Genomic DNA, 22,154 nt, shown 5'->3' with positions numbered 1-22,154 from the left:
CGGTTGTTTGGAAAGAACCTAAAACTAATGAAGGAAGTGGGACTAAAGGAAAAGCTATTGATCAAATGGACCAAGTCTGAGTTAGAAGAGTCTAATTTTAACTCGAAAGCCCTTCATGCAATTTTTAATGCTGTTAGTATAGGTCAAATGAAAAATATTGTTAACTGTGAAACTACAAAGGATGCTGTGATAGACTCCAAGTAAAAAATGAAGGAATTGATATTGTGAAAAAGACTAGGCTTAGAAGATTAATAATGGACTATGAAAATCTTGTTATGCATGATAATGAAACCATCATTGATTTTCATGGCCGATTGTGTGATATCACTAATGAGGTTTTGCTTTGGGTAAAATCTTTTCTGACGCTCAACTTGTTAGGAAGGTGTTGTGCTCTTTGCCTTAAAGATTCATGTCCAAGGCAACCTCTATTAAAGAATGCCACAACCTCGACAAGATGCAACTGGACGAACTGATTGAATCTCTGCAAACTTTCGAGCTTAGCTTGAAAAGATGGGAAAAGAAATCATGTAAAGGGCTTGTGTTGAAACATGAGGTAACTTCTGATTCTCCAGTTATTTGTGATACTAGTGACAATGAAGATGATGAGTTTGCTTTAGTCACTAAAAACTTTTCAAAATTCTTGAAAAAGAACATGAGAAACCCAAGTGTGGCTAAAAAGGGAAAACAACCTTTTGTGACAAAGTTTTCTGACCAATCTGGTCAAGGTGGTTTCTCAAAAAGATTTTCAAGAGAAAGTGAAAAGAAAATCAAAGGTATCAAATGCTTTGAGTGTGAAGGCTATGGCCATATTCAGTCTAAGTGTGAGAACACTCTAAAGAAAAAGGATAAAGCCATGGCTGCCACCCTAAGTGAGAGTGACGACACTGAGAGTGGGGGTGATGAATGAGGATGAACACTTTTTGGCCTTTACGGCTAACCAAGAGGACAGTGATAATGTGTCCTTGGATGATTCAAGTGATGTCTACAAAGAGTAACATGAGGGTTATGACAAAATGTATGAGACATGGTTAAAAGCCATCAAGAGGATTAAATCTCTTGAATCTAAAAAAATCTTCCTTGATGGAAGATAAGAAGATTTTGAATGATAAATTGAAAGCCTTATGCTCTAATATCAATTGAAATTTTTAATCACTTACCAAGTTGATTAAACCTAAGCGGAATGGGTTGCTAAGTTGATTTTAGTGCTTATGAGTTTGTTCATTCATCAGCAATACAAACCAACATTCATGAAACAAAATAAAGTACACCAGGGGATTTTACATGGTTTGGAAAAATGCCTACATCCATGGGACCAAGTCCAAATGAATCCAATCCACTATAGTAAACATTTACAATTCAATTACAAAGCCAAAGTTAAGCATCAGTCGTTAGAACATTCCTTATTGTCATAATGCTTCAAACTCCACCCTTTGGTCGAACTTCGAACTACCATAGCAAGCTCCACATTAATGAGACCGCCTGGTTAGCCTTGAGTACCTCTCAAGGATCAATCACTAAAGACACTCTTCAGTTGAAATAGCTTGAAATACCATTGAGCAACAGCTACGTAACCAACATAGAGGCAAGGACGAAAAAAACTCAAAGTATTAAGGAAGGAATTTGTAAGCCTACCTAAGCATATGAAACCTGATGTAAAACAAATGAAAACATTTAGAATATGTAGAGTCTTTCAGAATTATCGGGCTTAAAATGAAATTGCATTGGAGAAGAGAACATAAAGAAAACTTCTGGCCAATGAAAGGGGACAGGTGGCCAACAAGATGCTTTATGGTTTTACCATTTGGAAAAGTTTATTCCAAACTTTCTTAGGACCACTGACAATTGCAAACAAACTTTCTAGCACATTGTATGAATAAATGACAAGTGTCATGGACCACAAACAATATCTCAAAAGAGAATAAAACGGTTCAATGGAATATAAAAATGCAATACGTGTTATGCAAAATATCTGCCAGATGCATGTGACCACTCAGACTCTGAAGTGCTCACATGATATAATGGAAAACAGAATGGATTGAAAGTGGTCACTTTGACAGAGAGTCATCACACTGGAAATTTAAACAAAAATAATTGTGTAGATGCAAGACGATGTCATGACCTAAGAGATAAGTGTTACCACACCAAATTCATAATTTGACAAAATAATCACAGAGTGGATTGATTAAATTATATGCATGAAACATGAGTATGTTTATTTCTGTTAATTAATTAAATAGGTGCATGATTCAAAGATTAAGTAATCAAAGTCTTGGAACTTGGTATCCTAAATTAGCTAGATATCCGTTCTTTCAATTAATCCTACCAAATATATAATATATTATCAATTGATTTTTTTTTAAAAGAAACATCCCTTTCCCAATTGACTTTCATCTGTTGTTGCATATGGGATTTTCTCAAAACTTTATACCATTGTTTAGCCAGTTTATATTATATCTTACTTAACTTAATTATTGACATATTCCTCTTTGAATGTCTCAAAATAAACTACTAATTAGATCAATGAAAGAGGCAGTGGATTCTTTAATTATTGTATGGGTTAAAAATCATCTTGGGTCTTATTAGGCCCAAACATGAAACACCTGCTATGTGGCCCAAGGACATGGCCCAATTTCAGTTGGGCCTATGCCAAGATCCATATTATGGGCCAACTCATTGCATCAACCAGACAATTAACTAGTTGAATTCTCTAAATATTAAGGCCTTCCCTCCAATTGGGCCTCATCACTAATCAACTTGGGCCTAGGCCCAACAACCCAATATCATTCCAAGAACCCAGAGTTCCTCTTAAACCATATTTCATCCACTTCCTATTTTTATCTATATCCTAATTCATGCATCTAAGATCCTAAATCTTGCATGAATTAGGACTCTTTCATTGAAGCTCTAATCTCCCATCAAACTCCGGTAACCCTTCCTCCCCTTATCCCTCACTAAATAGCCTCTTTCAACCTCGTTGACTTGAGCGTCGGAGTGCCTATGACAAAGATCACACCAGTGTTCTATTTAAGTTTCGCACTTGTTTTGTTGTGTGTGCAAGTTTAGTAGATCGTCAACGGCCTCAACCTTATAGGATCAGTCAATTCCGTAACCATAGATTTTTACTATATACAATTATACTTACCATTGAAAATATGTTTCCACAAATGAAAAATGAAGAAACTTAAATTAATTAATAGGTTTCAAACTTGATGATTACATAAATTATATATGTTTATTTTTATTAAAAGGAGAAATTAAGGAAAAAAAATGCTGAAATTAAAAAACAAAGACAAGGCAAATTGTTGTGCTTGATCTTGATCTTCTATAAGCAGTAGCTTAATTTTCCTTATTGTATGTTTAACTTACAATGCTCTCCAATATAAGTAACCATAGAGAAGGATCTCCAAGATCTAGGCCTCCATCTCATTTTAGATACAAGTTTAGACTTATTTTTCTATATTAAATCTAATCATAAGATAATTGGAAACTAATGAGATGGAGGCCTAGATCTTAGAGATGTTAGTGTCGAGATGACATGCAACCAAATGGCTGATTTGGGCGGATTGATTAAATCGTATGCATGAAATATGAGTATCTTTATTTATGTTAATTAATTAAATAGGTGCTCAAAGACTAAGTAATCCAAATCTTGGAATTTAGTATCCTAACTTAGCTAGATATCTGTTCTTTCAATTAATCTTATAAAATCTATAATATATTATCAATTGCCTTTTTTAAAAGAAACCTCCCTTCCCAATTGACTTTTATCAGTTGTTACATATGGGATTTTCTCAAAACTTTACTCCATTGTTTAGCCAGTTTATATTATATCTTACTTAAAAACTTAATTGTTGACATATTCCTCCTAGAATGTCTCAAAGTCAACTATTAATTAGATCAATGAAAGTGGCAGTGGATTCTTTAGTTATACTTACCTTGTAAATACGTTTCCACAAATGACAAATGAAGAAACATAATGTTATGCAATCAACCTAAAAACAAATAGAAACAAGCAAGAAACCAGAAAACCACAAACAATAAACACCGGATCTTTACCGTGGTTCACTTGTCCGATTTGAGCAAGCTACATCCACGTTGAACTCCGGAAAGGGAGTTTGCTGCACTATGATTAAAGAACAACCGATTACAATCACAATTACAAAGAATGACACCCAAGAAACCCATATCAAACAACTCTGATTCAAACCCGTAATCTGCCCTAGGACTCCTCTAACCTGGAAATCCCTATAACAAGAACACAGTAGTTCTTCCCTTGATTGATTAACCCAAACCACTCAAGAAACCCACAGATTACACTGAAATCAGACCCAAAGAAAGAACCCTAGTTTCACCAAAGAAAACGAAAAACGGCTCTCGACTTTTTATGTTTGACCTACTGTTACAATAAGAAACCCTAATCCTTTTATAGTGTTGACTGGAGGCTTGATCTCAGCCGTTGGTTTTTCCTCTGAATCAGCGGTTAGGATCATCCAGGAGCTGTCTCAAAATGACACCGTTCCATTAATTCAGTATGACGCCGTTTCAGCATTCACTCACAACAATCTCCACCTTGAATGCTAAACATTCACAGCGCAGCAAACCCAAACAGTTCCATCATTGTTTTGGTCTTCATAGGTTATCTTACATGCAGCAGGTTCAAGCAGTGCTTGAACTTTGCAGGTGAGACAACCTTGGTTCCCATATTGGCAGGATTATCTTCAGTGGATACCTTTACAAGATCAATTACCCCTTGTGTTACTAAGTCTCTGATGAAGTGGAAGCGGACATCCACATGCTTGGTCCGCTCATGGTAAACTGGATTCTTACTGAGATGGATTGCACTCTGACTATCTGAGAATACAGTAGCCTTGCCATCAGTCAGTTTTACTTCGGCTAACAAACCTTGCAGCCACACAGCTTCCTTAAACACATCAGCAATAACAATATACTCTGCTTCAGTTGTTGAAAGAGCAACAATGGGCTGAAGTTGTGACTTCCAGCTAATGCAATTTCCTCCAAGGGTAAAGCAATAAGAGGTGGTGGATTTCCTTATGTCTTTGTCACCTGCAAAATCAGAGTCTACAAAACCCACCAAGTCAAGTGTATTATGCCTTTTACAGAAGTTTAGACCAACATTTAGGGTACCATTAATGTACCTTAATACTCCCTTTAAGGTAGTCCAGTGCTCACTGCCTGGATTTGCCATGAATCTGCTCAGTAGGAAAATAGAGTAGGACAGGTCTGGTCTAATACTGATCATTCCATACATCACAGATCCAATAACATTAGCATAGGGGACAGATTCCATTTTGATTATCCCAGATTCAGTTGTGGGGCATTGGCTCTTGTTTAACACAACATGGTTTGCAAGAGGCATAAACACTGGTTTTGAGTCAGCCATACCAAATTTAGACACTAGTTTTTCTAAGTATGATTTCTGCCTAATGATTAATTCATGTTTGCCCCTGTTCCTGATAATGTCCATTCCTAGGATTCTTTTGGCATTTCCTAGATCCTTCATGTCAAATTCTGATCTAAGCTGGCCTTTTAACTCATGAATTTTAGACTTAGACTCACTCACAAGTAACATATCATCCACATACAGTAAAAGATATACAGGCAGATTATGATTCAAATTAAAATAGAAACAATTATCATATCTACTCCTAGTGTATCCTATACTTACAATGAAATTGTCAAACCTCTTATACCACTGTCTCGGGGACTGTTTCAGTCCATACAGTGATTTGTGCAGAATGCACACATGGTTAGGTTTCTTGGGATCAATAAAACCTAGGGGTTGGCTCATGTAAATCTCCTCTTCTAAGTTACCATGCAGAAAGGCAGTGGTAACATCCATCTGTTCTAACTCTAGGTTATAATGGGCAACAATGGAGAGCATTAACCTAATGGTTTTATACTTGACTACAGGGGAAAAGACTTCATTGAAGTCTATTCCTTCACGTTGGGTGTAACCCTTAGCTACTAACCTGGCCTTGTACCTAAGGGGGTCAGTAGCTGAGATTCCCTCTTTAATCTTGTACAACCATCTGCATTTGATTAGTTTTTGATCCTTGGGTTTGGGAACCAAGGACCAGGTTCTGTTTACCTCAAGTGACCTCATTTCCTCTTCCATTGCTTGCCTCCATTTTTCCCTTTCCTTAGAGTTCATTACTTCTTCATATGAGTCTGGTTCTGTTCTTTGAATCCCTGTTCCTGCAAGCAAAGCAGTGTATATTAGTTCAGCATAAGAAAACCTGGCAGGGGGTCTTACCTCCCTCCTTATTCTATCTCTGGCAAGTTGATAGTGTTCTAATTGTGCATGTTGGGGCTCTGAGGCATCTGCTTCATTTTCTTCACTATCAGATCCAGGATCCTCTGATTCTGGTTGGTTTTCAAGTGCATGTTCCTCATTGGGTTGAGGTGGTTCAGCCTGCTGACCCACGGCTCCACCTCAATGGTTGTACTCTCAGTTGTATTCTTGGTAGGTTCAATTGGGGTGCTTGTACCAGTGTTCTGTTCAATGGTTTTACAAGGGAACACCCCTTCATTAAAGACCACATCCCTAGAGATGATGATTTTTACCCCTGGTGAATTTCTGTCCCAGAGTCTATACCCTTGGTACCATCTTGATATCCTAGGAACACATACTTGGTGGATCCAGGCTCTAACTTTCCTCCCACTGTATGTGCATAGGCTACACACCCAAAGATTCTCAAATGGCTTAAACCAGGCTTTCTTCCTGACCATACTTCTTCAGGACATTTGAAATTTATGGCAGTTGAGGGGCTCCTATTTATCAAATAGGCTGCAGTGGACAAGGCCTCTCCCCAGAAGGTATTAGGTAACCTTGAAGTGAACAACAAGCATCTGACTTTTTCCAGGAGTGTCCTGTTCATCCTTTCAGCTACCCCATTCTGCTGAGGGGTTCTTCTCACAGTTCTATGTCTTAGGATTCCTTGCTCACTACAAAACTTATCAAACTCAGTGTTACAGTACTCTAATCCATTGTCAGTCCTTAGAGTTTTTACCTTTTTGTCTAGTTGGTTTTCCGCTAGGGCTTTCCACTCTTGAAATTTAGACAGAGCATGGTCCTTAGTTCTAAGGGTGTAAATCCACACTTTTCTGCTAAAATCATCTACAATGGACATAAAGTAGCTACTGCCCCCATGAGACCTCACTCTCTCAGGTCCCCATAAGTCTGAGTGTATGTATTCTAAACAACCTTTGGCCAGGTGTATGCCTTTTGGGAAACTGACTCTGTGCTGTTTTCCCAAAATACAGTTCTCACAAAATTCTAAGGTTGCAGTAGTGTCCTTTCTTAACATGCCTTGGTTACTTAGGATATCTAGTCCCCTTTGACTCATATGTCCCATCCTAAGGTGCCATTTTTTTGTTACTGACATATTTGGGGTGACAAGAGAAGAACTTAGGCAATCAGAATAATATTCTCCATATAGGATGTATAACCCATTCTTTTTTTCTCCTTTCAGAATTAGATTCTAGTTTCCATACACATTCAGCCACCCATTTTCAGCTCTGTAATAGCATCCTTCCTCATCTAAGGTTCCTAAGGATATGAGGTTCCTTTTAAGTTCTGGAATGTACCTAACATGAGTAAGTTTTATTAGTTTCCCACTACAGAGTCTAAAGGTTATACTGCCTTTACCTTTGACCCTACAGGCATTGTTGTTCCCCATGAACACAATTTCCCTATCATATTCCTCAAAGTCATGAAACCAGTCCCTATTGGGGCTCATGTGAAAAGAGCACCCAGAATCTAACACCCACTCTCTTGTATTGTAAAAAACAGAGACAGTAAGCACCTCTGTTTCTTCAGCTAAGTGTTTGGATGAGGCTAGGTTACTCTCTGTGTTTCCCTACTTTTGTTTTTTAAGCCATTCAAAGCAATTCTTTTTCAGATGACCAGTTTCATTATAGAAAAAACATTTTCTAGACTCTGCCTTATGCTTATTGTTCCATTTACCCCGTTTCTTGTTTTTGGACCCCTGGCTAGGTTGACTGCCTTTACCAGATTGAAAGGTATTTGGTTTTCCCCTAACAAACAGGTTACTCCCACTTCGTTTTTGGACTTTTAACTCAAGTTCTCTAGCCTTAAGACCAGCCACAATCAAGTCAACACTAGGGACAGTACCGAAATACTGAAGTGCATTCTTAACAATAAGATAATCTTTTGTAATGGAGTTTAACAGTATCATGGCTAGACTAGTCTCTCCTAGTTCCTGATTTGTGCCCTTTAAAATTAAGGTCATTTTTAGGAATTCATCTAGGTTCTCCTCTATTGTCTTGCTACTATCCATTTTATAAGAAAACAAAGCACCCTTGAGAAAAGCTAAGTTTGGTGCAAATTGAAGTGCATACAAAGTTTCGAGTTTACCCTATAACCCTAGGGAGGTTTCGATTCCATCAACCTTTCTCAGTACACTGTCTGAGAGGTTCATCACGATCAGATTGTAGGCTGCTTCATCAATCTCCTGCTTCTCCTTCAATTTCTCCTCGGACCATTTCTTTTGATCCTTCTCCAGTGCAAGGCCGACTTTATTATGTGAAAGCAGAGCCTTCATTTTCTTCTTCCAACTCCCGAAATCGATCTTCCCATCGTATTGGGAGATCTCCATACGTGTAGTGCTCATGGTATTATATAGACAGTGTGATACAGTCTAAGGCGTAAGTGGCGTTGTTACACCAGAAGTTGCCAAATACTGCCAAGCAGTTTTTAAGGCGATCACTGGTTTCCAGCCTATATACCCTTAAACTGGACAAATATTTTAAAGAGAACACTACAAGTACATTCTAAGGCGTAAGTGGCGTTGTTACACCAGAAGTTGCCAAATACTGCCAAGCAGTTTTTAAGGCGGTCACTGGTTTCCAGCCTATATACCCTTAAACTGGACAGACAACCGAAAAAGAACACTACAAGTACAGTCTAAGGCGTAAGTGGCGTTGTTACACCAGAAGTTGCCAAATACTGCCAAGCAGTTTTTAAGGCGGTCATTGGTTTCTAGCCTATATACCCTTAAACTGGACAGACAACCGAAAAAGAACACTACAAGTACAGACTCACGACACTGACCAAGATTACTCTCCTTAACCAGTGTTTGTGATCTAATCTCACAAAGATAACCCCAAGACTCAGTAAGAATCAAAGTTCTAAGGCTCTAGGAACCTTTGGATTGAGAAACCCCTAAAATCTGAGAAACCCTAATTTTTCGATTTGTCAAAAAATTGAACGATTTCTAAAACCTAGATTACACCCTAGGACGATGGCTCTGATACCACTGTTATGCAATCAACCTAAAAACAAACAGAAACAAGCAAGAAACCAGAAAACCACAAACAATAAACACCGGATCTTTACCGTGGTTCACTTGCCCGATTTGAGCAAGCTACATCCACGTTGAACTCCGGAAAGGGAGTTTGCTGCACTATGATTAAAGAACAATCGATTACAGTCACGATTACAAAGAATGACACCCAAGAAACCCAGATCAAACAACTCTGATTCAAACCCGTAATCTGCCCTAGGACTCCTCTAACCTAGAAATCCCTATAACAAGAACACAGTAGTTCTTCTTTTGATTGATTAACCCAAACCACTCAAGAAACCCACAGATTACACTGAAATCAGACCCAAAGAAAGAACCCTAGTTTCACCACAGAAAACGAAAAACGGCTCTCGACTTTTTATGTTTAACCTATTGTTACAGTAAGAAACCCTAATCCTTTTATAGTGTTGACTGGAGGCTTGATCTCAGCCGTTGGTTTTTCCTCTGAATCAGCGGTCAGGATCATCCAGGAGCTATCTCAAAACGACACCGTTCCATTAATTCAGTACGACGCCGTTTCAGCATTCACTCACAACACATAAATTAATTAATAGGTCTCGAATTTGATGAGTACGTAAGTTTTATATGTTTTTTTATTAAAGGGATAATTAATTTGCCTTATTATGTATATGTTTAACCTTACAACACTCTCCTATATAATTAACCATAAAGAAGGATCTCTAAGATCTGTTCTTTCAATTAATCTTGTAAAATCTATAATATATTATCAATTGCCTTTTTTAAAAGAAACATCCCTTCCCAATTGACTTTTATCAGTTGTTACATATGGGATTTTCTAAAAACTTTACTCCATTGTTTAGCCAGTTTATATTATATCTTACTTAAAAACTTAATTGTTGACATATTCCTCCTAGAATGTCTCAAAGTCAACTACTAATTAGATCAATGAAAGTGGCAGTGAATTCTTTAGTTATACTTACCTTGTAAATATGTTTCCACAAATGACAAATGAAGAAACTTAAATTAATTAATAGGTCTCGAACTTGATGAGTACGTAAGTTTTATATGCTTTTTTATTAAAGGGATAAATTAAAGAAAAAAATGCTTAAATTAAAAAACAAAGACAAGGCAAATTGTGTGCTTGATTTTGATCTTGCATAAGCAACAACTTAATTTGCCTTATTATGTATATGTTTAACCTTACAACACTCTCCTATATAATTAACCATAAAGAAGGATTTCTAAGATCTAGGCCTCCATCTCATTAGAGATACAAGTTTAGACTTATTTTTCTATATTTAATCTAATCATAAGATAATTGGAAACTAATGAGATGGAGGCCTAGATCTTAGAGATGTTAGTGTCGAGATGACATGCAACCAAATGGTTGATTTGGGTGGATTGATTAAATCATATGCATGAAATATGAGTATCTTTATTTATGTTAATTAATTAAATAGGTGCATGATTCAAAGACTAAGTAATCCAAGTCTTGGAATTTGGTATCCTAACTTAGATAAATATATGTTCTTTCAATTAATCTTGTCAAATCTATAATATATTATCAATCGCCTTATTTAAAAGAAACCTCCCTTTCCCAATTAACTTTTATCAGTTGTTACATCTGGGATTTTCTCAAAACTTTACTCCATTGTTTAGCCAGTTTATATTATATCTTACTTAAAAACTTAATTGTTGACATATTCCTCCTTGAATGTCTCAAAGTCAACTACTAATTAGATCAATGAAAGCGGCAGAGGATTTTTTAATTATACTTACCTTGTAAATATGTTTCCACGAATGACAAATGAAGAAACTTAAATTAATTAATAGGTCTCGAACTTGATGAGTACGTAAGTTTTATATATTTTTTTATTAAAGGGATAAATTAAAGAAAAAAAATGCTTAAATTAAAAAACAAAGACAAGGAAAATTGTTGTGCTTGATTTTGATCTTGCATAAGCAACAACTTAATTTGCATTATTATGTATATGTTTAAGCTTACAACACTCTCCTATATAATTAACCACAAAGAAGGATCTCTAAGATCTAGGCCTCCATCTCATTAGAGATAGAAGTTTAGACTTATTTTTCTAAATTAAATCTAATCATAAGATAATTGGAAAATAATGAGATCGAGGCCTAGATCTCAGAGATGTCAGTGTCGAGATGACATGCAGCCAAATGGCTGATTTGATTGGATTGATTAAATCATATGCATGAAATATGAGTATCTTTATTTATGTTAATTAATTAAATAGGTGCATGATTCAAAGACTAAGTAATCCAAGTGTTGGAATTTGGTGTCCTAAATTAGCTAGATATATGTTCTTTCAATTAATCCTATCAAATCTATAATATTATCAATTGATTTTGTTAACAGAAACCTCCCTTTCCCAATTGACTTTTATTTGTTGTTACATATGGGATTTTCTCAAAACCTTAATCCATTGTTTAGCCGGTTTATATTATATCTTACTTAACAACTTAATTATTGACATATTCCTCTTTGAACTTCTCAAACTCAACTACTAATTAGATCAATGAAAGTGACAGTGGATTCTTTAATTATACTTACCATTGTAGATATGTTTCCGCAAATGACAAATGAAGAAACTTAATTTAATTAATAGGTCTCAAACTTGATGAGTACGTAAATTATATATGATTATTTTCTTAAAAGGAGATATTAAAGGGAAAAAAATGTTGAAATTAAAAAACAAAGACAAGGCAAATTGTTGTGCTTGATCTTGATCTTCCATAAGCAATAGCTTAATTTGCCTTATTATATATTTAACCTTACAACACTCTCCTATATAATTAACCATAAAGAAAGATCTCTAAGATCTAGGCCTCCATCTCATTTGAGATACAAGTTTAGACTTATTTTTCTTCATTAAACTAATTATGATAATTGGAAAATAACGAGATGGAGGCCTAGATCTTAGAGATGTCAGTTTCAAGATTACATGCAGCCAAATGGCTTATTTGGGTGGATTGATTAAATCATATGCATGAAACATGAGTATGTTTATTTATGTTAATTAATTGATTAGGTGCATGATTCAAAGATTAAGTAATCCAAGTCGTGGAAATTTTGTATCCTAAATTAGCTAGATATATATTCTTTCAACTAATCCTGTCAAATCCATAATATATTATCGATTGCTTTTTTCAAAAGAAACCTCCCTTTCCCAATTGACTTTTATCTGTTTTTACATACGGGATTTTCTCAAAACTTTACTCCATTGTTTAGCCAGTTTATATTATATCTTACTTAACAACTTAATTATTGACATATTCCTCTTTGAATGTCTCAAACTCGACTACTAATTAGATCAATGAAAGCAGCAATGGATTCATTAATTATACTTGAAAGTTTTAATTACTTACCAAGTTGATTAAACTTAAGCAGAATGGGTTGCTAAGTTGATTTTAGTACTTATGAGTTTGTTCATTCATCACCAATACAAACCAAACATTCATGACTTAAAATAAAGCATATTAGGGGATTTTACATGGTTCGGCAAAATGCCTACATCCATAAGACCAAGTCCAGATGAATCCAATCTATTATGGTAAACATTTACAGTTCAATTACAAAGCCAATGTTAAGCATCAGTAGCAAGGACATTCCCTGTTGTCAGAATGCTTTAAACTCCACCCTTTGGTCAATCTTCGAACTACCACAGCAAACTCCACATTAATGAGACCACCTGATTAGCCTTGAGGACCTCTCAAGGATCAATCACTGAAGAAGTTCTTCATTGAAGCAACTCGAAAAACCATTGAGCAACATCTACGTAACCAATGTAGTAGCAAAGATGAAAACTCAAAGTTTTGAGGAAGGTATTTGTAAGCCTATCTAAGCATATGAAACCTGATGTAAAACAAATGAAACCTTTTAGAATATGCAAAGTACTTTCAAATGAATTATCAGGCTTAAAATGAAATACATTGGAGAAGAGAATATAAAGAAAACTTCTAGCCAATGCAAGGGGACAAGTGGCCAACAAGATGCTTTTTGGTTAGACATTTTTAGAAAAGTTTATTCCAAACTTTCTTGGGACCACTGACAAGGCAAACAAACTTTCTAGCACATTATATGAATAAATGACAAGTGTCATGGACCATAAATAATATCTCAAAAGAGAATAAAAATTAGCAATAATACTATGCGTACTAACGGATTTTACTAACCAACGTACGAACCTAAAGCATAGTACGTGTACCATACGCATAGTACGTGTACCATATGTAATTTTAACAAAGGTTAGTACGCTGATTAGTAAAATTCGTTAGTACGCATAGCATTACCCAAAAATTAGTTCAATGAAAACAAAATGCAATACATGCATGTTGTGCAAAAATATCTGCCGCCAGATGCATGTGACCACTTAGACTCTGAAGTGCCTGATATAACGGAAAACAAAATTAATTGAAAGTGGTCACTTCGACAGAGAGTCATCACATTGGAAATGAAATAGAAATGATTGAGCGAGAATCAACATGAAGTGCTCATACCACGCCTAGTGTTACCACACTAGAATCATAAACAAATAACTTACAATACTTACCATTGTAAACATGTTTCCACAAGTGACAAATGAAGAAACTTAAATTAATTAATAGGTTTCGAACTTGATGAGTACGTAAATTTTATTTGTTTTTTTATTAAAGGGATAAATTAAAGAAAAAAAATGCTTAAATTAAAAAACAAAGACAAGGCAAATTGTTGTGCTTGATTTTGATCTTGCATAAGCAACAACTTAATTTGCCTTATTATGTATATGTTTAACCTTACAACACTCTGCCTTATTATGTATATGTTTAACGTTACAACACTCTCCTATATAATTAACCATAAAGAAAGATCTCTAAGATCCAGGCCTCCATCTCATTTGAGATACAAGTTTAGACTTATTTTTCTATACTAAATCTAATCATAAGATAATTGAAAAATATTGAGATGGAGACCTAAACTTAGAGATGTCAGTGTCGAGATGACATGCAGCCAAATGGCTGATTTGGGTGGATTGATTAAATCATATGCATGAAACATGAGCATGTTTATTTATGTTAATTAATTAAATAGGTGCATGCATTATTGAAAGATAAAATATTATCCTAAATTTGCTAGATATCTATTCTTTCAATTAACCCAGTCAAATCTATAATATATTATCAATTGATTTTTTTTAAAAGAAACCTCCCTTTCCCAATTGACTTTTATTTGTTGTTACATATGGGATTTTCTCAAAACAATACTTCATTGTTTTGCCAGTTTTTATTTGTTGTTATATATTCCTCTTTGAATGTCTCAAACTCAACTACTAATCAGATCAATGAAAGCGGCAGTGGATTCTTTAATTATAGTTACCATTGCAAATATGTTTCCACAAATGATAAACGAAGAAACTTAAATTAATTAATAGGTCTCGAACTTGATGAGTACGTAAATTATATATGATTATTTCATTAAAAGGAGAAATTAAAGAAAAAAAATGCTGAAATTAAAAAACAAAGACAAAGGCAAATTGCTGTGCTTGATCTTGATCTTCTATAAGCAGTAGCTTAATTTTCCTTATTGTATGTTTAACCTTACAACACTCTCATATATAATTAACCATAAAGAAGGATTTCTAAGATCTAGGCCTCCATCTCATTTGAGATACAAGTTTAGTCTTATTTTTCTATATTAAGTCTAATCATAAGATAATTGGAAAATAATGAGATGAAGGACTAGATCATAGAGATGTTAGTGCCAAGATGACATGCCGCCAAATGGATGATTTGGTTGGATTGATTAAATCGTATGCATGAAAAATGAGTATGTTTATTTATGTTAATTAATTAAATAGGTGCATGATTCAAAGATTAAGTAATCCACGTCTTGGAATTTGGTATCCTAAATTAGCTAGATATATGTTCTTTTAATTAATCCTGTCAAATCTATAATATATTATCAATTGCTTTTTTTTTTTTTTTAAAGAAACCTCTCTTTCCCAATTGACTTTTATCTGTTGTTGTCGTTTCACGGCTACATCTTTGGTTGTGAAATAGCTAGAAATGGCTTTACCGATGCATGGCCGGCCATATACGGCTGGTCGTGTGCCATTTCGTTGACTACCAGTGGCGACCGATGGTGGTGGTTGGCTACTGGCAGTGACTTGAGGTGGGTAGGGGTGATTTTGCTATAAATTAAAGTTTTTATATGACTGGGCTGTTTTAGAAAATTTAAAATGTAGGAGGTAAAAGAAATGATTCAAAAAATAATATTTTATTAATATTAAAAAATGAGAGGAATTTAGTAATTTATATAATATACACACCCATTTATCCTCCCAACCAAACATATTAATATAATATACTCACCACTTTATTCTAACCAACCAAACACATTTCCCTAAATATTCCCAATAATCTTCAAGGTGATTTATCTTTCCATTAATATAACACCCATTATAATAAAAACAATAATGCTACGGACATCGAGATTCTACACCGAAATCTTACACCGACTTACGTGTCCTGTGACTCACACCAGACACGTTTCAAGTTCAAATTTTTTTTTCTAGTGAACGATCGTTCATCAACTATGAACGGTCGTTCACTTACATGGACGGGCGTCCCCATTTAAAGGATGCCCATTCATTAGTAAATGGAATAAAAAATATAAACAAAATTAAGGGATGGCTGTCCATAACTTGGGGACGACCGTCCCAAAAATAGGACGGGCGTCTACATATAATGGACGCACGTCCATTAACAATGGTTTTAAAAAATTAAGGGACGCCTGTTCATCAGTTATGGACAGCCGTCCCTTAATTTTGGACGGGCGCCCGCAAATAAGGGACGCCTGTCCATAATGTAAACATAAAAAATTAAAAAAAACTTTGGACACTCGTCCATAACTTGTGGACGGGCGTCCCTAACTTGTGGACGCCCGTCCATAAGGAATGGACGACCATTCATAACCTATGAATGGTCGTCCTTTAGTTTTGGACGGGCGTCCTGGAAATTAAAAGACAAATTAAAAATATATTAGGTTAAAATACAATTTTGGGGGAAGTTTTTAAAATTAAAACACAGTCGCGGTCTTCTTCTTTGTCTTCATTCCCTATCTGTGCTGTTGTTCTTCGTCTTCCTCATCTACGCTCTTCTTCTTCGTCGAAGATCCTTATCTGTCGTGGTGATTCTTCAAGTTCCTCATCTGCCATTGGTAATTAGTCACTTTGGTTTCTGAATTTATTTATTTATTTATTATTATTATTTTTTTTATGTTGGATGAATGTGTTGGATTTGAATTTTGTATTGATAAAGAGAAATCCAGTCAATTTTGTGGGACTAGTTTGTGTGATTGATAAATAGAAATGTTCCCTTTTGAGTGTTTTTGGCTTGAACAATTCTTACATTTTTGTTAATTGTGTGATCAGCTCTCTTTGAAGGCCGATTGTATAGGCTCTTATGACTTGTTTTTTTTTTCCCTAGTAACTTAAATAAATTATATATGCAGCATTTTTTTTTTTATCTGTTAGAGCAACTTGCGACAACTTTGATAAGACAGAAAGAATAGAAATGAGTTATTGCAGGCTCTTATTCTTGTTTAAACGCGATAGTGGGTAAAAATATGCTATTGGCGGTTGAAAGGAGAACAGAAAGAATAGAAATGAGTTATTGCAAACCCATATAAGAAATTAGACAAACAAGAAATAAGATAAACCCAATAAGATAAACCTTCTTATCTACGTTCACTAGTTTAAAGAAGAGAACAGAAAGAATAGAAATGAGTTATTGCAAACCCATATAAGAAATTAGACAAACAAGAAATAAGATAAACCCAATAAGATAAACCTTCTTATCTACGTTCACTAGTTTAATTGCCAGTTTCACTGAAATATATACAATAAGTAAACCTTTTATGCTAGTTATTTTCTTTTTCGTCTCTTTTTCTGTAATCATCTTATCTATATTTCACTAGTTGTATTGCCAGTTTCACTGAATCCCATATTTCTTCAGATTTCGGTTGGTGCCCATATATATCCACGGAATCCAGTCCTCCATTTAGGAAGTGGTCTTGGCTTCAGTGTACTAGGTCTGTCTGGTGATGAATTACTTACAATTTCAATTTGTTACAACTAATCTGAAATGACTGCTCTGTTTTCTCATTATAAGAGTAAACTTCTGAGTGCAAACTTTCAGTATCTTGTTTGATAATTTATATCTTTAATAACTTGAGCATTTGCTTCTTTCTTTATTGTGAATGCGGTGTTCTTGTTCCAGCGCTTCAATGATGATTGCCTTGATGTATCATAAATTTTATCTATTCAAAAGCAGACCCTTAAATATTCTTTTTCAATACAGTGTATGAGACGTTCAAGGCTTTTTAATTCTATATCCGAAAATGAGTTTTCAAGAACTAGGATATTATCCAAAATTTTGTATTCTCAGTGTTTTTAATATCTAAAAACCTGCTTGAAATTCTAGTCAAATGCTTTTGAAGATAATATAATGCCATAGATCTCAATGTACATTCTTTTCAGTTCCTGACTTCTTGGTAGTAGGGACAGCTAGGTTCGTAGTCTTCTGAGATGTTCAAGGGTCAAAAGACTATTGCGTGAACCAAACAAGAGTTATCATCTATATGGCATGATATGGACCTGTACTGTAGAACTCCCCTCGGTAAATAAATTGATTGATCTGCTTGCTTTTTCTTTCTCTCTGTTAGTTGGTAAAGGTGAGATTTCATTTGTTCAACATAGGAGATATTGTAAGTTAGGAAGAATGTCTTTTTCAGAATCCTAGAATGGCATGGTATGGACCTGTAATGGAGTAATTTTCACATGTTAAAATCCCATTCTATGATTTGCTGTGTGCATACAAAAGTCCCAAGTAGCAGTAATGGTAATGGTATTGGTACAGCTACAGGAATTTAAAGGCTGTAGAAAGCTCGTGGGCATTTATAGAATTTAGCATTTATCATTATGGACAGTCGGAAAAGAGTGGACCATGACGATTCATTTCTTGAAGTTAACTTTACCAAGTTTAATAAAAATAGCACATGTGAAACTCTTTGAGAGAATCTTTCATACAACGGTTTTACATCTTGCATTCTAGAACCAGTGTCTTGACATGGCCTTCCATGATTAGTTGATTGTAGGTATTTCAACTATGATATTAATCAAATTCTATACCATGATATAGACTTCAACGAATTAGAGGCATGAAGGCTTTTGTTTTGTTTTGTTTTTTATCTTTTTTATTTATATATTTTTAAGGTTAGGACTTGACTAATCGCCTATATACCTGCTAGCTTGTTAATTATATAATTATGTAAAACAAATGATGTAGAGAAATGGTATGGAAATGATCATAATTGAATTTTGAGGCATAGTTAAGTAAAAAATGTTAGTGATGGATGGGGACATGGTAGTTTATTATTTTGTGTTTCACAAAGATCTGGATACACAGTGAGCCATATGTATGGCATAACTTACTATATACGCCAGAATTGTATAACATGCTGTATAGCCAGAAAGAGTTGAAGCGTAAGTTCCTTGTTTCAAAGTTTTCATATTGTCTTATTTGCAGAGTAACAGTAAGGAATGATGATGAATTCAGTTATGACTGATTATGATGATAAATTGTTTATGTATACAGGTTTTAGAAGAAAGCAGAAATGGTGAGAGCAAAAAATACAACCATTCCTCATGAAGGTACATCGTCATCTGAAATTCAATTTCGAGACTTACGACATAAAAAACAATACGAGGAGGTGTCGAAAAGAGATATTTGCCTTGGAAGAAGTTTGGATTTAGGACTTATAACAAGTTTAGGTTTAGGTGATGAAATGAATAGTTGGATTAATAATTTGAAATGGGACCGGTTAGTCAGTATTAGATATGATGGATATAAGCATTCGATCTATGAGTTTTTTGGTAGTTTGGAAGTTGTGGAGACAGATACTGATGCGTTTCTGGCATATACAATGTTTTTTAGATTAAGGAATCAGAACTTTGTAGTGAGACCACAAGATAGGATTTGATTTTGAAGGTTTGGAAAATGTATCTAGAACGTGGGATTCCAAACAAGCTTGGATTGATGTTTCCGGGATAGGGACTTACCATCCACATAGGTGTAAATCTACAAAGTTAAAGAATCCTGCTATGAGAGTATTTCACAGATATCTAATTTACACATTTAATGGTAGGAAATAGACAAATGGAAATGTGACGGTTAAGGATTTAATGTTCATGGAAGCAATAGTAGCAGGGAGGCAAGTAAATTCAGCGAAGTTATTGATTAAGAAGTTGGGAGAGATTCAAGCAGAAAAAGGAGAAATATATTGGGGGATGCTTGTTACGTTAATATGTGAGAAGTTGGGTATTGAGATCACCCCTAATGATGCAGCAAATAAGATTAAGTTTTCTGCAAATAATGTGTTGGCGAATGTGACGTTGAATAAAATGGGTTTGATTAAAAAGAATATGGCAGGAGAATGGTTTGTAATTAGGGATGAAATGAAAGGAGATGCAACAGTTCAGGAAAGTGTCAATGTTCCAGAAGGGGTAAATGAAGGACAAGTCTATGTGCGCAAAAGAAGAAGAATGGGTATTGAACCTGGATCATCTGAGAATATAGAAGATATGTCTTCTCATACTTTAGACGAAATAGAAAGCAGATTTGAGCGGATGGAAAAGTTTTAAGAGGAGTTTTTTTCACGTATTGAGAGGCAACTGCAAGAACAACATGATCAATTGCAAAGTGATTTCAACTCGTTTGCATCAAGAATAGAAGAAACAGTTGACATCATTGGGGAATGCATGACAGAGATTTTTAGCATGATGAAGAACTTCTAAACAGCCTCCTCCTCCTCCAGTCAACCTCCACCCCCTGCACCATGATTAAGAATTTCTCAACAGCCTCCTCCTTGTCAACATTCTTGGGGAATGCACTATGAATGTTAATTATGATTATGTGTACTTCAAATACTAAGCTTTATGTACGAAGATTATATTTGCCTTTTGTTTATAAATAGATTGACTTCAGCGGATGTTCTTGATAAAGATTGTCTTTTGTTTATAAATAGATTTGCCTTTGTTTATACATATCTCAACCACTTTCTTGAATGCATATGTATATGTAATACTAGACATACCCAAAGACATCAAAATTCAAATCTCAAATGAAATGCATATCCAAAATTCCATCTACAACCGGAGTCTGCAATGTGACGATAATATATAATGAAAACATTCATAATAAGTTACATTAAGGTCATTATCATGAATTCACAACCCTACATCAGATAGCCAACTCATACACAACCAATGACAAAAATACTAAAAACAAAACAACTGAATCAGCATACAACTCAACTGCATTCGACAGAAATTAACCAAAGCATGAATAATTTCTACCAAATACAATTCTATATGCTTCAACCTGTCAACAATATCAAACATCTCCTAACGAGATATGTTCATCATTTACAAACTCCTATCCAGTATAGAAATTACTTTGTCCTGCGAGATTCTGAACTGGACCAGTGGACATCTGTCATTGTTTAACAACCACAATTTAGCACATGTTATAGAAAACTTAAGCCAATTACAATTATAAAACATACATAACACATACCTGGGTAGTAACAACATCATTCGACAACCCTTGATTTTCCGCATCGGCCACAGAAGTACAAGAAAGAAACTATTCCTTTTGTCGCTCTACTGATGATCATTTTCCTAAAAAGTAGCATAACACATTAATAATCAAGTCGATACTATTCTAAACTTCAAAAAAGTCAATAATGTTTCAAAAAGAAATATCATGTAAGCATAAGTGTGTAACTCATACCAATTCTTTGTTTTTGAATTTTTTCTTTTTAACCTTACGTACAATTTCTTCAACCTTCGATTGCTTTCTTCTACATGGAGGACGACCTTTGCTACGAACTGCCTGTGGACTAATAATTAGACTATTCCCCTCTTTTGGAGGACTATCCCCATCTTGACTACTCAAACCAGTTGTGGAAGAGATGTTCATTTTTGTACCAAGCCCTCCTTCACTTTCCTTTTGCTCCAACTTTTTCCTTATGTCAATCATAAACTCCATCAACATATTATAATCTTCCTCATTGTTTGATGCCATATCAGCTACTGTCAGCATTAAATTAGACAACTTATCAAAATGTTGTCCTTCAATGTTGTTGCTCCAACTATTATAACTCACCTTAATTTTCGTATGACATCTGTTTATATTTTTTCTTTAACACCGTAAAATGTACTTTTTTGGAACGTGTGAAACCCTTTTATGAATCAACACCATAATGGCATGTCTGCATAAAATCCCCCTGAACTCAAACAAATGAAAAGTACAACGAATATCACACGAACTTTCTTCAAAGTATAGCGCAAACGGAACACGGTGACTACTATCTCCAAACCAAACATCTTCTAAAACTTGATACTTCTCGTATGAATCACATTTATTCAAAAAAGATAATTCACAATAAATCTTCCCTGCAATCTTTTCTTGAAATTTTTTAAACTTTGCAGTTGTGTATGCACTTTGAAATTGTTTCTCAATAGGGTAATTAGTTATGCATGGTATCCAAGATTTGAAAGATTTGTCATATTGTTCCACAAATTGTTTCAAAGTAGTTTTGGAATTTACATACCCATCCAAAAATGCATGCATACTTTCACTACGTTGGGTAGTAGACATACCTACCCAGAAAGTATCTTTAAGAAATGTAGGCATCCATCATACTTTTTCTTTGTACAATCCACATAACCATGCATTCTCATGAAGGTTATGCTCATCAACAAATTGGTTCCATCGTTC

This window comes from Pistacia vera, unplaced genomic scaffold, assembly GCF_008641045.1.
Source record: "Pistacia vera cultivar Batoury unplaced genomic scaffold, PisVer_v2 Contig218, whole genome shotgun sequence".
In the NCBI taxonomy this organism is placed as follows: domain Eukaryota; kingdom Viridiplantae; phylum Streptophyta; class Magnoliopsida; order Sapindales; family Anacardiaceae; genus Pistacia; species Pistacia vera.
The sequence above is the reverse complement of the archived record's forward strand: the minus strand, read 5'-3'. Positions refer to the sequence as shown.